General features: G+C 49.1%; 1 pseudogene across 1 annotated transcript; it reads left to right on the forward strand.

Annotated features, from left to right (window-relative positions):
* The first annotated feature begins 9365 nt into the window (after positions 1-9365).
* Positions 9366-10554, forward strand: LOC144120846 (protein D3 pseudogene; annotated as a pseudogene). Its single transcript, XR_013312491.1, has one exon. The product of XR_013312491.1 is annotated as a protein D3 pseudogene (transcript).
* The last annotated feature ends 1386 nt before the right edge of the window (positions 10555-11940 follow it).

The raw sequence follows: 11940 nt of genomic DNA on the forward strand, positions 1-11940 counted from the left end.
TTTGTGTTGTGAAAACTTCGTGCAGGGCAGCATGAGCTTCTGTTCGGTGCGCGCCTTCCGTATATGGTTAAAGTTACCTTCCGAAGGACGATGGTTTAGAAACGAGGGAGTGATACATATTACTGCTGGCGGCGGGAGCCGATGGCGAAAGCAGCGAACTGAATCGGCTATTGTTTTATTATTTTAATGTTTCCTCCTTTTCATTTATTTGATTTCATTTATTTCATTCGGCAGATCATGTTACAGATCCAGGCGGGGAGGAGGGGGGGGGGGGGCTACAAGTAAAAAATGGGCAACTAAAAATAAGGATTTAGATCACTCTTCGCTGCCACTGTATGGACGAATTAAAATGTATCAGTTTAGGCAAAGTATACGGGCTAAGTGAACCGGGGTGATGGTGACGTGTGAGGCGGGTAGACAGGCGGAATATATAGAATGTTTGTTTAGAAAATGAGCTAATCTACATAAACTTACTGCCTGATCTAGTAGGCTTGAGCAGCACCTGAGTCTTGAACGAAGCTTGAGATGCCGGACAAACCTGCTGTAAATTCGAAGCCCACTAGAAAATCCATTTCGTATTCTTGTGACTAGGTTTATCTTTTCTTTTACTTTTTGCCACGTTCACGCCAGCGAGGCAGCCGGTCGAATTTGTTTAATGCGGTTTTTATGGAAGCGGAGATGTCACGTGATAAAGGCCGCAACACACGGGGCAGAAGCAGGCGTTGCTAAAGATACGTGCTCTTGAGGAGGCGTCGCATGCAGAACTCCTTCGTCTACTATATCACCTCCTCGAGACGTATACGTATTACTGGCGCGTTTTCTCATGCAGGCGTTTTTCTGAGCAGATGTTTCTGAAGACATGTCAAGCATACGTACGGTTTTATTAAGCCCTCAAAAGCACGGAGGGTCACCCTTTTATGCGCGGTTAGGTCGAGTTGCCGTAGAAACCAGAGTCGCAGAAACCGAGCTATTGATTTGTTTTTCTCGGGCCCGCCGGGTACGCGTACAGTTCGAGCGCGTGCTCTCCTCCAGTGCATCAGCCCGACCTGCGCAAACCCAAATCAGACACAGCTGTCTTGGGGAAAAAAATAAAAAATGACCGCGAGCTCTGGACATAACACAGAGGTGTATTGGAAAGAAAAAAAACGCAGAATTTCTGCAGAAAGACACGTTTTTCTGCAGCGCTCCATATATCGCGAGAAAATTCTGAACCCGATTTAAAGTGATTCTTCTCAAGATGGCGTTAAGCGTTACCTTCACGTAATTGTCGCGTAATTTAAAAAATTTTTTGCTTCTGAGGATGGGCGTCCGTTTTCTTTGACCAAAAGAAAACGAAGAATAAGAAGACCAGACCACTTTATTTCCAAATGTGCGTATATGTTCAGTATAGGCCACAGGACAAAAGCTAAGAAAGAAAGCTTGAAAATGCCTGTGGCTTTTATAAAAGCCACGTGAAAAAGAAAAGACATGCATGCATGCAGACATATATAGCCGCTCTGTAACGCTGACACGTCGGGCGTATTGCAATTTTCGCATTCCCATATGCCGATTTCGTGAATCTCACAAGCCCATATGCGCACAAAGAATCGGAACGGATTTCGGCTCCGGGATAATGGAAATATGAACGGGAAGTTTTCGACCTCCGCGAATGTTTTCAAATGGCACGTTGGGAGAAAAACACGGCGCAACCTTAAATTCGACAGGAACGCACATGCAGCTAGAATGAAAAGTGAAGTAGCTCATTTCATAAAAATCTAACCAATCTACTATTCCTGTCGGTTGCTTCGTTAACCATTCATTTGATTTCATTGATTGCTCCCGCAAGGACCTGAATGCACTGCAAACGTGGAAGGCAAGAATCTTGTTGAATGAACTTCGAATCGCTGCAGACGGGCTTTGGTAAAAAATGCCCCCCCCCCTCCCTCCCTTCGAGAAAAGCCCCACCAAACATCTCGATTTCCTACAGGTATAGCTCTAGCCTGATCGTTGTTTCGGCGCATTGCACCAAGGCCGCGGAACCACCGACACACTCGATGCTGCGGCCACAGGTGTGTGCTGATAGCGTGTAGCGTGTGCATCTGCGCTTACTTGAGAGTGCCTAGGCAGTGAAAAGTGGACACTGGCCTTCATGCGCGGGGATATTCAATTTAGGTGCTCAAGCCACAGGCATTTCAAATTTCGACCGCGTTTGTCTGAGCGCTGTTTGCCCACTTTAGACAGATGTCATTGGGAGACGGGGGAATGGAGGGGGGTGGGGGGGGGGGGGGTGGGGGGGGGGGGGGGTGGGGGACTCATGGCTGGACATTTTGTAACTTCTGCTCCGAGTTGTTCCGTGGTATATCTGCTGTTATTGTTTCATTATATATCATATTGTGTTAGATATATTATATAAACACGAGCTGACTGATTTCTCTCGGGAGCAACTAAATTATAACCTTTGAGTCTAGCATCCCCGAAACAGCTCCAATGATTTGGCGTGGTTCGTGTTTCGAAACGTAAAAACGGCTGAGCATAAAAGACAAGGTTACCTTTCGCACCGTTTTCGTTTCTTTTTTTTTTAATCTGGCCTGAGAAATCACACAAAACTCGCACGCTATAACCTCTCGTCAAACAAAGTCTGAAACGAAGTGGAAGATTTTCAGTCTCATTTTGCGGAGGCGACAGCGGTTCATATAAGATAAAAAAAGTGACCCCGAAAGCGGATGTCGAGCTCGTTCCACACGTCTGCATCCGCGTCGCTACCGGACGTGTATCCCCTCCAGGCGAACGATAATTACGATTCAGCCCACACTTTGTGTTGTCTTCATACTTGAGGGTAACAGCGCAAGAGACCACGACCACAAAAAGACCACGAAAGCTCCATAGCATTGTCTTTATACTTGGGACAACAGCAGCAAAGTTGTGCAGGCCATTCATCCGGGAGTCGAAAGAACTGCAAAGTCATTTCAGTTTTCTTACGGCCCGGATAGCGTTGGGGGTGGATGTAGTTCTTGCCACAGATGCAGGAATTGAAAAGAAGTGGAAGTGACACTGCTGCTTCTTGCCTGGAATGAAAGAGTGTTTCCATCTGCTGTGCCCCTTGAACGCTTGTGCATATGCTCTTTGGCCATAAGTCCCCATGGCCACAAGGCTTTTCGTTGAGCTCTGTAGTCGGATATGCGTACGGAATACCTGAAACTCGAAATCTCTAGAAGACGAGGCGAGCTCTTTTCCAGACCCCTCCAAACCTCTGGAGCTTCGTAGGAGCCGTGTGTGCGCGACCACACAGCTACACAGAAAATCCTGATCACGAAATACCCGAAAAGAGACGTACTACACTGACGTGAATGTGGACTCCGTGATTGCTGGCAGCGAAGGGTGCAGCCAAGCAGCAGCCGAAATGAAAACTGCCTCCGGCCGGACGTTGAAGGTCTCGAACAGTCGTCGGCATACCATCGCTTCGTTTACATTTGCACCAGCGTTACAATGGATCCCGTTCCCGATCCCGACCGCAAAGTTCTCGCGAAGAACTGCGGCCTGCACTTCAGCGGCCTCAACCCCACACAGCATGCGATGCTTTTGAGAGCTGAGGCAGGATATTCCGAGCACTGAGGAGTCGGCAACAAGCCAAGCTAAGTGGTGCGGCAGCTGTCACCGCCGAGCCATCATCACGACTGATGAGGAAAGACTGGAGGAACTCTGAGACCGATATACGTACAGACATATTTAAATTGTGCAATAGTAGTCCCCGTAGAGCTGGTTATAAGGCTATAAGCGTCTTGGTATGTTGACGAAGCGAACACGCCGAGTGGTGCGTTGCTGGTCGCAGGTGTGTGCTGCGGTATGAACTTCATCCAAGGAGCACTTCGAGTTTCTCTGCTGCTCCGCGCTTGTTAATCGAGGCGTGTGAAAAACGAGACCACGCGGGTGCGTAAAGCACATAGCCACGAAGCACCAAAACACAGAAACACGGCTGGACGCATGTTGCGCCGCCAAGTATAGATTTTCCTTTCATGCTGTCTGTTTTCCCGTCTTCCTTATGTGATAAAAGTGCACTGGCAATTTCAAAACAAAACATATAATTCAGCATCCAAACGTGCAACCTTCATGCACGTTTGCAAGGCTCATAGATTCATGCTGCTTTCCGGGCATACAGCTATAATTTTCCGGGTACCTCATCATTGCGCTTGTACTCGCGAGATTGGCCTATGGAGGCGATACCTGCATTCTAGTTCTTGCTATTTTCTACCTTATAAGAGCTTTGTTTTCAGTGTGTGTGGTCTTTTTATGGTTAGAAGCTGCTATTCTATCGAAACAAGTGAAATTCAATTTCTCCTCAATGTCTCTTTAAGGCAGAGCTTAAGACTCCCCTCCAGTTTTTGACCAATGTTGTGCAGTACTTGTTACCAAAACAAAGAGAAGTGCGTCAAAAGGAAAGTGGCCGTCTATGCAGCATGCTTAATACAGCTGCAAGACAGTGCTGAAAGCTGGATGAGCCTAGCTTGTAGTTAGCGTGAGCATGCTAAAAGCATTCCGACTTCTCGCCATCTCCCGCAGTGAGTAAGTGGCAGCGACACAGTGGTGTCGTACCCGTGGCCTCCCTCATTAGTTTGCCGACTTTCAGGACCGGCCGTACCACGTGACCACACCAGGTACAGTCTTTAGGATACCCGCAGGGCTCCACATATTCCTGGGTAACGTTCGTTCTAGCGTGTGGAAGTTTTTCGACTACGGCTTGAGACGAGAGCGCCATTTGCACGGAATGCCCACATCAGCTCGCTGAGTGTTGTAAGGACACTGTGGATAGCACCGGGCATTTTCGGCGTGCCCGCCAGAGGAAGAGAAGGAGAAATTTCTCGAATGGACTAGAAAGCGGCCGCGAGCGCATCCCAGCTCCTGGGTATGGTCCTCCTCTCGCCACGACCTAGGCGAAGCGGCGCGCGCTGACACATGGGAGACGGAGAAAAATAACCTGATCTTTATTAGTACTACCGTGTTACGTTACGTCCTGGTTACGTCCATGTTGAGTCCATGCTACGTCCACGGCACAATAGAAACTGCGAACTTTGTGCGAAGAACAAACAGCCTTGAGGCGCTAATGAGGCGACTGAAGTGAACGAGCTAATCGGTAAATGTGATCTCCACTGTTTCGGGGAGGATTCTGCAGAAAATAGAATCGGGAACCGACGCGGTTCCCCGCCGCGGTGGCTCAGTGGTTAGGGCGCTCGACTACTGATCCAGAGTTCCCGGGTTCGAACCCGACCGCGGCGGCTGCGTTTTTATGGAGGAAAAACGCTAAGGCGCCCGTGTGCTGTGCGATGTCAGTGCACGTTAAAGATCCCCAGGTGGTCGAAATTATTCCGGAGTGCTCCACTACGGCACCTCTCTCTTCCTTTCTTCTTTCACTCCCTCCTTTATCCCTTCCTTGACGGCGCGGTTCAGGTGTCCAACGATATATGAGACAGATACTGCGCCATTTCATTTCTCCCCAAAAACCAATTATTATTATTATTACCCGACACGGCGGCTGCGTTTTTATGGAGGAAAAACGCTAAGGCGCCGGTGTGCTGTGCGATGTCAGCGCACGTTAAAGATCCCCAGGTGGTCGAAATTATTCCGAAGCCCTCCACTACGGCAGCCCCTTTCTTCTTTCACTCCTCCTTTATCCCTTCCTTGACGGCGCGGTTCAGGTGTCCAACGATATATGAGACAGATACTGCGCCATTTCCTTTCTCCCCAAAAACCAATTATTATTATTATTACCCGACACGGCGGCTGCGTTTTTATGGAGGAAAAACGCTAAGGCGCCCGTGTGCTGTGCGATGTCAGCGCACGTTAAAGATCCCCAGGTGGTCGAAATTATTCCGAAGCCCTCCACTACGGCAGCCCCTTTCTTCTTTCACTCCCTCCTTTATCCCTTCCCTTACGGCGCGGTTCACGTGTGCAACGATATATGAGACAGATACTGTGCCATTTCCTTTCCCCAAAAACCAATTTAAAGAAAGGAGGGCGACTCGAGAGAAGAACGGCAGTCTGTGCATGCGATCCCGTACCCCCAAAGTTTTCGCACAACTTAAAGAAGGTGGGACGGTACAATGCGAGTGGTCTGTTTTCTGCCCCGTGCAAGCTATCAAGAATATGCTTTATCATGAAAAAAAAAACGCGAAGAATGCACAAGAAGACATGGCGTACAGTTCAAGTGATGCGCTACGGCGTTGCGTACGAAATTCCGTTATATGGCAGTTCCAATATCGGCCAGACCAGATGATATTTAATGACAGGGCAAGCGAGCAGCTCAGGTGTGCGAGTAATAATACAGGCGGCCATTTTGCGGACCGCTGTAACAAATTTAAAAAGTACTTAAACTGAAGTTGAATATTGAGGCGAATTTTAATGTGAGCCTCTGTTCCTCGAGTCTAAGAAGCAGGCGCAAAAGACAAGTATCAGAAGGATATTACTGAAGCCTGGATTACCACGAAGGTCCACTAGTGCATAAGCACGCCGTCAGTTGCATTATCAGATAAATAATTCGCCTTTCTGGATATTCCTTTCACATTTAGTTATTTGATTGCGGTTTCAGACTTTTTTTGTTCTCGTTACTTGTTGCTGTTGTTTTCATGGTTTTAGTGCCTTGTTTTTAAGCTTTAATCTAATGACTGCTTTTGCTAAGACTGCCTGACGCTGCTTATGCTCCGATGATATGCCACTGCTTCTGCTATGATATCTTTTTAGCATATTCTCCCGGTAACTTTGCGCTGCTTTCAAGGCGCTTTGGTGTCTGCTTATCTGCCTGTGCGCGTGTTGATCATCTGGCATCCTACATGACATTCATGTTTCTGTCGCTGTCGCGAGATGCGCCTTCATGTTTCAGAGCGCAGCTCTCAAGCGCCCGTTTCTGCGTTGAGCGGCGTGCCTCGGCGTAACCGAGCGAACGAACACATCGGAGGAAAAAAGAGCGAACGCAGAGCGCAGCGCAGGACGAAAGACGGCGAGAGCGAAGAGAGCGCGAGGAGGAAGGCGGTAGCGTGAAGGCAGGTCGCGCGGCGGCGACCGGGGGCAAAAAAAAAAAATGAAGGAAAAGACTGTTGTGGAGTACGCTCGAATGCTCGGGCTCCCGCTAACGCATTTCAACTACGGCCCTGCATGGTCCTTCTCTCCCCGCGACCTTGACGAAGCTGCGCGCGCAGGCAGACGGTTCGAGATGTTTCCAGGCTCCAGCCCAGAACATAGGAGACGCAGCTTGACGCGAGCTGCGGCGGCTGCTCCCTTTCTTGGCACCGCTGCCCGCTTCGATAAATTTCGTGCTTGGCTTTTAGTGGAGGGCTCCAGAATAATTTCGACCACCTGGGGATCTTTAATAATAATAATTGGTTTTGGGGGGAAAGGAAAATGGCGCAGTATCTGTCTCATATATCGTTGGACACCTGAACCGCGCCGTAAGGGAAGGGATAAAGGAGGGAGTGAAAGAAGAAAGGAAGAAGAGGTGCCGTAGTGGAGGGCTCCGGAATAATTTCGACCACCTGGGGATCTTTAACGTGCACTGACATCGCACAGCACACGGGCGCCTTAGCGTTTTTCCTTTAACGTGCACTGACATCGCACAGCACACGGGCGCCAAAACTGGATCTTTAACGTGCACTGACATCGCACAGCACACGGGTGCCTTAGTTTTGGCGCCCGTGTGCTGTGCGATGTCAGTGCACGTTAAAGATCCCCAGGTGGTCGAAATTATTCCAGAGCGCTCCACTACAGCACCTATTCTTCCTTTCTTCTTTCACTCCCTCCTTTATCCCTTCCCTTACGGCGCGGTTCAGGTTTCCAACGATATATGAGACAGATACTGCGCCATTTCCTTTCCCCCAAAACGAATTATTATTATTATTTAGACAGCGTTACATGGAAAATAATAATAATAATTGGTTTTGGGGGAAAGGAAATGGCGCAGTATCTTTCTCATATATCTTTGGACACCTGAACCATGCCGTAAGGGAAGCGGTAAAGGAGGGAGTGAAAGAAGAAAGGAAGAAAGAGGTGCCGTAGTGGAGGTATCCGGGATAATTTCGACCACCTGGGAATCTTTAACGTACACTAACATCGCACAGCGCACGGGCGCCTTAGCGTTTTGCCTCCATAAAAACGCAGCCGCCGTGGTCGGGTTCGAACCCGGGTACACCGGATCAGTAGCCGAGCGCTCTAACCACTGAGCCACCGCGGCGGATACCCCGTACTCGCGTTTAGACGACTCGCTTAATGCGCTATACCTTCGGTGCGCGACAAATGTCTGCCCACTCTTCCTCCCAATCCATCTGAATGAACTTATCGAAATTACTATGTTGAAGGGCAGATGTGCCGGCCGTTGCCCGTGGCATTTCGCCGTGCCGTTTTAATCAGCATATGCGGAATCGTCCTTCACCCGTTTGCGGCCGCTTGTACTCCAACAGGGACGTGTGACATTTTGTGTCAAATGGCGTAGCGTAAGAGCAAATATTGCGTAATATGGCGTGTTACGTGAGCAGCTATGCGCGCGATTGGTGATCGTTCCCTCGAAATTAAAGGAATCTAGAAGAGAAGAGGCGAGACGGTGAATAAGGCACTGAACTGCGCTGCGGATCCCACTGTATCCCAAGCAACTGTATTAGGCCCCTGTCAGACGGCGAGTTTAATGTCATTTCCGACGAATGACATTATAGCATGAGTTGACAGCCTTGCTTGCGCCGTTCTCGTGTGTCTGAAGCTGTTATGTCATTTGCAAATGCACCATACACGTATGCCGTGATAAGGCCTATCATTACAGGGACAATACTATTCGTGCTTGAAATGTACCCGTTAGTCATCAGTACCTAGCGGTGTTTCTTAACAAATAGAGCCTCGTATTTACATATGCCCTTCTGGTACAGGTGAATCTTCATTTAAGAAAGATAAGTTATGTACCTGATAATGTCTGCAGTGTCATGGTCCTTCAGGAATTCCACTCCAGCATGGAGATTTCCTCTTGCAATGTTCTCTCTTTTGCTGACACCAGAAAACTCGCACAGTGGCGCTTAGCTGGTCTTTAATCTCCTCAGTTTGCAAACATCCATGCAACAACGCTGCTCGGATATTTTACAGCACTGCTCTGACAATAACGTGTGAACGCGCCGGCAAGCCCCGCACACACAGAGCAGACGACTTAATTCCGCGCGCGCCGAAGCTTCTTGGACTAGTTCGCGGCGCCGCCACGGCATGGCGTTGATTTGGTGAAAATCGCCGATAATAAAGCAAGAAAACGGCCAGCGACACACAAACACTCCGTACGCTGCTTGTAAAGACCGGCTTTTCCGGCGGCGATCGTCCTGGCAACCGCGCCAGGTGTGGAGAAAGGGCTTGTGTATATAAACACCTCGCGCGACTGGGGCGACGCTATCATTGACTCCGCGGGTGCCGCCCTGGTTGAACGGAAAAGTTTTGGCGCATACACGCAGAGACAGTCGCCCAGGTCCGTTTCGTTCACCGTAGTCGCGACGATGATGTTCGTCCAGCTGTTGTCAGCGCTGCTTCTTCTGACATTATGCGTCCACAATGTTAAAGCGCAGGATGCCAGCGCCACGAACACAACAACGGCTGTCACTGCCGCACCGACAACGGCGGGAAACCAGACAGCGGCAAGTGAGGCTACGGCAAACGTGACGGCGGTGGCGGATCCCGGACAGTCTGTGTGGATTAAGGAGGAGCTGGTCGCCGACCTCTCGCTGCCCGGAGTGCCGAACGCAACGTTGGAAGTGACCTACGCGGGAGATTTGAAAGTGGCGCTGGGCAACTACACATTCACGCCTCAGCAAGCCAGCACTGCGCCTACGGTGAGCCTGAATGCTCCGGTTGACTGCGAAGGTCCGTACGCGCTGCTCATGGTGGACCCGGACGCGACCAGTCGCAAGAACCCGGTGTACCGCAGTGTGATGCATTGGATGGTGTTGAACATCAACAGCACGGAGAAACTCCACGAAGGGGACGCCGCGTTGCCCTACAGAGGGCCCGCTCCACCCCAGGGATCTGGACTGCACCGATACGTGTTCCTGGTGTACTGTCAGCGCGGAATGCGCCTGCAAGGCGAAGATCTGGCGCCGAAGGAAAGGAAGAACTTCAACCTGGCCGAATTCGTCAACAGGACGAGCCTGGGCACGCCGTTGGCTGGAAACTTCTTCGTCGCTGAGAACCCCGCGGCAGTGTAGTTTAGTCTTGACGCTTCACAGCCTCTTTCTACAAAGTACGGCAGCGAATCGATGGAAGACCGGACCGCCGATGACGGAGTGGTAGACCACCGTCGTCTCGTAAGCCAGTCTAGAAGCTCCGTCCCGTTGCTCGAGAAGTTGAAGACATCTATAGCTGCTGGGGCGCATCAGCCACTGTGATACGCTCATCGTGAAGTCTGCCGAGTTATGAGTGCTTCGTCAGTGTGCAATCCCTCAAGTAATGCCCGAGCTGCGTTGCACACCGTTGTTTGTAACAGAACTGCTGTGACTGGCAAACTAATGTATTCGCGTTTGAAGCAATCAGATGTACACAGCCAACACCAAGGGAATAAAATGTTGTGCTTAATTTGTGATGTGAAAACTTCGTGCATGCCTGGCAGCAGGAGCTTCTGTTCGCTCAAGGCCTTCCACTTATGGGTGTGGCCTCACTCCGAAGGAAGTGATCAAAACAAGGAACTGGTCGCTACAAATTACAGCTGGAAGGCATGAATAGATGGAGAAAGTGGAGAACTAATTGAATGTTTTTTTAGAACATTTCCCATTTTGTTTTTGTTTTTTAGGAAGTAAGCTGATCAAGGTAATCTTGCTGCCTGGTCTAGTGGGCTTGCGTAGCTTCTGGCGGCCTTGACGAAGCTGGAGGTATTAGCCTAACTGGCTGTAAATCCGACAAATTGGACACGCATGAAGCGCGCTAAAAATCTATTTTGTAGGCTTGCGACTCGGTTTATCTCCTCCTTTGACTTTTGGAACGTTCACACTAGCGAGGCAGCCATTCTTAATTGACTTGCGGCATTACAGAACGTTCCACCTCCGCCGCTATGCACGAGGGTGGCGCTGGTGAACACTCTCGAGGTTATACTAAACTCAGCACGAATGCACTCAAAAGTAAAAGATGGACAGCTGACATAGCTCAGTAGGTAGAGCACCGTACTCGACTTGCAGAGGTCGTGAGTTCGGGTCCCTCCGGCGATATGTGGCTGTCTGTTCTACTTTATAATTAGTTATTTTTCAGGCAGATATTATTGCAGTGGTAATTTCGCATTAGTCAACGCCACAAATTAAAAAGAAAGCGTTCCCTTTGGACTTCATGGTTTCAGAAACTGTTTGTTGGCTTTCTTCATACGTAGGGCAAGACGCTTGTCTAGAATATGTACTGCCTTATAAAAATGGTCTATAGGCAGTCTATAGATTTCTTATAGGTTCTGTTGCCTTCCTATATATATTTCTTTTGGTCTATTCATAGTCTATAGACTGTGTATAGACAAATGTCTATTAAAAGTGTATGGCCATAAATCTACAGATTGTCTATAGGTTGGTTATATGATTTGTATTGCCTATAAAGTGTTCTCTAGGGTTTGTCTATAGAGAGTTTATAGACAGAAGCCTATGGACAGTCTAAAGACTGTCTAAAGAAATTTTGTAAGGGTGGGCTTGTTTCGGGCTGAACACGCGATATCTGGCAATAACACTTGGTTAAATATGGTCTGGACGTAAGCAAGCGCAGTTACACATAAGATTTCATCGCCTTCTTGGTCGCAGCGGCTTTGAGAGCTGCCGAACACACAGTTCGGTCATTCTTGGCATGTGTTTTGCCCTCTGTATACGTCGACGAACCCTCATCTCCGTTCCCTTGCCTACACTATTCAGGACCAGCGAAGCTGACTTATTCTCGAAATTACGGCACCTGTTATGCACACTTTTACATGAATTCCTGTAAAAGTGATTACGTAGA

This window comes from Amblyomma americanum, chromosome 2 (genome assembly GCF_052857255.1).
Source record: "Amblyomma americanum isolate KBUSLIRL-KWMA chromosome 2, ASM5285725v1, whole genome shotgun sequence".
NCBI classification, from domain to species: Eukaryota; Metazoa; Arthropoda; class Arachnida; order Ixodida; family Ixodidae; genus Amblyomma; species Amblyomma americanum.